This window comes from Arachis ipaensis, chromosome B6 (assembly GCF_059453495.1).
Source record: "Arachis ipaensis isolate K30076 ecotype BB chromosome B6, ASM5945349v1, whole genome shotgun sequence".
In the NCBI taxonomy this organism is placed as follows: Eukaryota; Viridiplantae; Streptophyta; class Magnoliopsida; order Fabales; family Fabaceae; genus Arachis; species Arachis ipaensis.
In genome coordinates, this window is record NC_142441.1 from 23859264 (window position 1) to 23864851 (window position 5588).

General features: G+C 34.6%; 1 non-coding gene across 1 annotated transcript; it reads right to left on the minus strand.

Moving 5' to 3' along the window:
- Window positions 1-5178: 5178 nt before the first annotated feature.
- Window positions 5179-5286, minus strand: LOC148554893 (small nucleolar RNA R71). Its single transcript, XR_015886604.1, has one exon. It is a non-coding gene; the product is annotated as a small nucleolar RNA R71 (small nucleolar RNA).
- Window positions 5287-5588: the final 302 nt, after the last annotated feature.

Consider the following 5588-nt stretch of genomic DNA (forward strand, 5'->3'; position numbering starts at 1 on the left):
GATAAATTCTTGTTTATATTTGTGACATGATTAATTAGTCTTGTTTGACATTCTCCCTATGTGAAGATGACATGATACCTTCTTCCGTTTGTTGGAGTTGACTAAATAAGATGAATTAATCAATGTATGACTAGGATAGAAAGCCTATGATCTCAATTCTTGCCATGAATGTCTCTCTTCTTTACTTGCTTTCTTTAATTGCTTGCTTGATTTACTTTTCTTGTCATTTAATTTTTTTGCCCTCTTATCAATCAAAAAAACCCCCCCTTACCCCTTCATAGCCAATAATCATACACTTCATTGCAATTCTTTGTGAGACGACCCGGAGTCTAAATACTTCGGTTAATTTTCATTTGGGGTTTGTTACTTGTGACAGCCAATATTTTTTGATTGGGAGGATTGTTTGTTGGTTTAGAACTATACTTGCAACGAAAATTCATTCATTTGAGGAAATTCTATACCGACACGACAAATTTTCTTGAATCAAGTTGACTAGGACCTGAGGATCAAATTAATTTGTCCACTTGACTTTCCTTTATTTAGCAAGGGTTAATTAAAAGTGGGAGCAGAATCCAATTCTCTTCACACTTGATAAGGATAACTAGGATAGGACGTCAAATTCTTATACCTTGCCAAGAGATTTTTATTATTATCAATTTATTTTCCTTGTCCTTTAAATTACTTGTTCCTTATTTCAAAAACCCAAAAATACACTTTTACTCATAACCAATAATAAATCATACTGCCCTGCAATTCCTTGAGAGACGACCCGAGGTTTAAATACTTCGGTTATAAATTTATTTGGGTTTTGTTACTTGTGACAACCAAACTTTGTAAGAAAGGAATTCTTATCGGTCTAGAAGCTATACTTACAACGGGGATTTATTTTTAGAAAATTCTAGATCACGCGAGAGTTTTGTTCTTTCAAAATAGCGCCGTTGCCGGGGAGTTGCAACTGTGTGCCTTATTACTGGTTATTGTAAATATTTTTCTTTTGCTTGTTTATTTCTTTTTATTTTTGCTTTCAATTTTTATTATTTACTATGAATTCTCACCCCTATCGCTTTGAGTCTGGTTCTAATAATGTTGAAAGGAATGGAAGCTATAACAGGAACATGCATCAAGGTCGAAACAATCAGAGATGGACGAAGCCACGAGGATCTGATCAACTCTTTAGGCAACAACACCTTCCAAACTACCATGGACGATGACCATTCAACAATACATGTCAAGACAATAGGTACGGTGGACCCCTTCGTGATAACCATCACCCACCAATTTACTATAGTCAAAAACCATTCCGAGGTGCATACCAAGATGATAGATTTGATGGACCCCCATCATATGCCTATGAACCACCTCCTCAACACAGCTTTGAACCACCACACTCACAAGCCAACTACCGCCATTCACCTCCATATGACCCTGATGAGCGGATAATTTATACGCTTTTTGGCATTGTTTTTACATAGTTTTTAGTATGATTTGATTAGTTTTTAGTATATTTTTATTATTTTTTAATTAAAAATCACATTTCTGGACTTTACTATGAGTTTGTGTGTTTTTCTAGGATTTCAGGTATTTTCTGGCTGAAATTGAGGGACTTGAGCAAAAATCAGATTCAGAGGTTGAAGAAGGACTGCTGATGCTGTTGGATTCTGACCTTCCTGCACTCAAAGTGGATTTTCTGGAGCTACAGAACTCCAAATGACGCGCTCTCAATTGCGTTGGAAAGTAGACATCCAGGGCCTTCCAGAAATATATAATAGTCCATACTTTGCCCGAGTTTAGAAGATGCAAACTGGCATTCAACGCCAGTTCCATGCTGCATTCTGGAGTTAAACGCCAGAAACAGGTTGCAAAGTGGAGTTAAACGCCAGAAACAAGTTACAAACTAGCGTTCAACTCCAAGAGAAGCCTCTACACGTGTAAAGCTCAATGCTCAGCCCAAGCACACATCAAGTGGGTCCCAGAAGTGGATTTCTGCATCATTTACTCATTTTTGTAAACCCTAGTAACTAGTTTAGTATAAATAGGACTTTTTTACTATTGTATTTACATCTTCGGATCATCTTTGATCAGTTTTATGCTATCTTAGACCTTTATGGGGGCTGGCCATTCAGCCATGCCTGGACCTTCATCACTTATGTATTTTCAATGGTAGAGTTTCTACACACCATAGATTAAAGTGTGGAGCTCTGCTGTTCCTCATGAATTAATACAAAGTACTACTGTTTTTCTATTCAATTCAAGCTTATTCCGCTTCTAAGATATTCATTCGCACCCAAGAACATGATGAATGTGATGATTATGTGACGCTCATCATCATTCTCACTTATGAACGCGTGCCTGACAAACACTTCTGTTCTACATGCAACAAGCTAGAATGAGTATCTCTTAGATATCTAATATAGAGGACCGAGTCCGAGATATTAGAATCTTCGTGGTATAAGTTAGAACTCATGGATGGCCATTCTTGAGATCCGAAAAGTCTAAACCTTGTCTGTGGTATTCCGAGTAGGATCTGGGAAGGGATGGCTGTGACGAGCTTCAAACTCGCGAGTGCTGGGCGTAGTGACAGACGCAAAAGGATAGTAAATCCTATTCCAGTATGATCGAGAATCGACAGATGATTAGCCATGCAGTGACAGCGCATTGGACCATTTTCACAGAGAGGATGGGATGTAGCCATTGACAACGGTGATGCCCTACATAAAGCTTTCCATGGAAAGGAGTAGGAATGATTGGATGAAGACAGCAGGAAAGCAAAGGTTCAGAGGAATGAAAGAATCTCTATACGCTTATCTGAAACTCCCACCAATGAATTACATAAGTATCTCTATCCTCTTTTAATTATCTTTTAGTACACTATAATCTCTTAATACATTTGAATCTGCCTGACTGAGATTTACAAGGTGACCATAGCTTACTTCAAGCCGATAATCTCCGTGGGATCAACTCTTACTCACATAAGGTTTATTACTTGGACGACCCAGTGCACTTGCTGGTTAGTTGTGCGAAGTTGTGACAAAGAATTAAGATTATGAACGTGCGTATAAAGTTTTCAGCGCCGTTACCAAGGAATGGAACCGTCACGATTTCTGCGCACCAAGTTTTTGGCGCCGTTGCCGAGGATTGTTCGAGTTTGGACAACTGATGGTTCATCTTGTTGCTCAGATTAGGTAATTTTATTTTAACTTTACGTTTTTTATTTCTTATTTTCGAAAAATACAAAAAAATATATATTTTCGAAAAATCCAAAAAATTTTTAATAAAATCATAAAACCAAAAATATTTTGTGTTTCTTGTTTGAGTCTAGAGTCAAGTTTTAAGTTTGGTGTCAATTGCATCTTTTTTTTTTAATTTTCTAAAAATTATTTTCAAAAATTTCATGCATTGCATTCTTCATGATCTTCAAGTTGTTCTTGGCCAGTCTTCTTGTTTGATCTTCATATTTTCTTGTTTTGTATCTTTTGTTGTTTTTCATATGCATTTTTGCATTCATAGTGTATAAACATGAAAAATCTCTAAGTTTGGTGTCTTGCATGTTTTTCTTTTCTGAAAAATTTTCAAAAATAAGTTCTTGGTGTTCATATTGACATTCAAAGTGTTCTTGGTGTTCATCTTGACATTCATAGTGTTCTTGCATGTATCACATGTTTTGATCCAAAATTTCAATGCATTGAGTCTTTTTTTTATGTTTTTCTCTCTCATCATTAAAAATTCAAAAAATCAAAAAAATATCTTTCCCTTTTTCACTCATAAATTTTTGAAAATTTGACTTGACTTTTTCAAAAATTTTTAAAATCTAGTTGTTTCTTATGAGTCAAATCAAATTTTCAATTTAAAAATTCTACCTTTTTCAAATCTTTTTCAAAAAAATCAAATCTTTTTCATTTCTCTCTCATAATTTTCGAAAATTTTAAAATTTATTTTCAAAAATCTTTTTCCTATTTTTATTTCATATTTTCAAATTTAATGCTAACAATTAATGTGATTGATTCAAAAAATTTTAAGTTTGTTACTTGCCTAGTAAGAAAGGTTCAATCTTTAAACTCTAGAATCATATCTTTTTAGTTTCTTGTTAGTCAAGTAATCAACTTTAATTTTCAAAATCAAATCTTTTTAAATTTCTTTTTCAAAATCTTTTTCAAAACAAATTTCAATCACATCTTTTTCAAAATCAATTTCAAAATCTTTTCTAACTTCTTATCTTTTCAAAATTGATTTTCAAATCCTTTTCAATCAATCTTATCTTTTTGTTTCAATCATATCTTTTTCAAAACTACCTAACTAATTCTCTCTCTAATTTTCGAAAATCCCTTCCCTCTTTTTTAAAATTCTTTTTTTTAACTAATTGTTTTAATTTTTAATTTAATTTGATTTCAATTTTAATTTTCGAAATTTAACTTTAAATTTTATTTTTAATTTAATTGATTTTCGAAATTTTCATCTCTCATCTCCTTCCATTTATTTATTTATTTACTAACACTTCTCTTCCACCCAAAATTCGAACACCATCTTCCTCTCTTTGTTCGAGTTTTTCTCTTCTCCTTCTTACATTCTTCTCTTCTTATACTCACATAAAGGAATCTCTATACTGTGACATAGAGGATTCCATATTTTCTTTTGTGTTCTCTTCTTTTTCATATGAGCAGGAGCAAGGACAAGAACATTCTTGTTGAAGCAGACCCTAAACCTGAAAGGACTCTGAAGAAGAAACTAAGAGAAGCTAAAATACAATAATCCAGAGAAAACCTTACAGAGAATCTTGAAAAAGAAGACATGGCCGAAAATAATAACAATGCAAGGAAGATGCTTGGTGACTTTACTGCACCAAATTCCAATTTATATGGAAGAAGCATCTCAATCCCTGCCATTGAAGCAAACAATTTTGAGCTGAAACCTCAATTAGTTTCTTTGATGCAGTAGAATTGCAAGTTTCATGGACTTCCATCTGAAGATCCTTTTCAGTTCTTAACTGAATTCTTGCAGATCTGTGATACTGTTAAGACCAATGGGGTTGATCCCGAGGTCTACAGGCTTATGCTTTTCCCGTTTGCTGTAAGAGACAGAGCTAGAGTATGGTTGGACTCTCGACCTAAAGATAGCATGAACTCTTGGGATAAGCTAGTCAAGGCTTTCTTAGCAAAGTTCTTTCCTCCTCAAAAGCTTAGTAAGCTTAGAGTGGATGTCCAAACCTTCAGACAGAAGGAAGGTGAATCCCTCTATGAAGCTTGGGAGAGATATAAGGAACTGACCAAAAAGTGTCCTTTTGACATGCTTTCAGAATGGACCATCCTGGATATATTCTATGATGGTCTGTCTGAGCTATCAAAGATGTCACTGGACCATTCTGCAGGTGGATCCATTCACCTAAAGAAAATGCCTGCAAAAGCTCAGGAACTCATTGACATGGTTGCAAATAACCAGTTCATGTACACTTCTGAAAGGAATCCTGTGAATAATGGGACGCCTATGAGGAAGGGAGTTCTTGAAATCGATACTCTGAATGCCATATTGGCTCAGAATAAAATATTGACTCAACAAGTCAATATAATCTCTCAGAGTCTGAATGGATTGAAGGA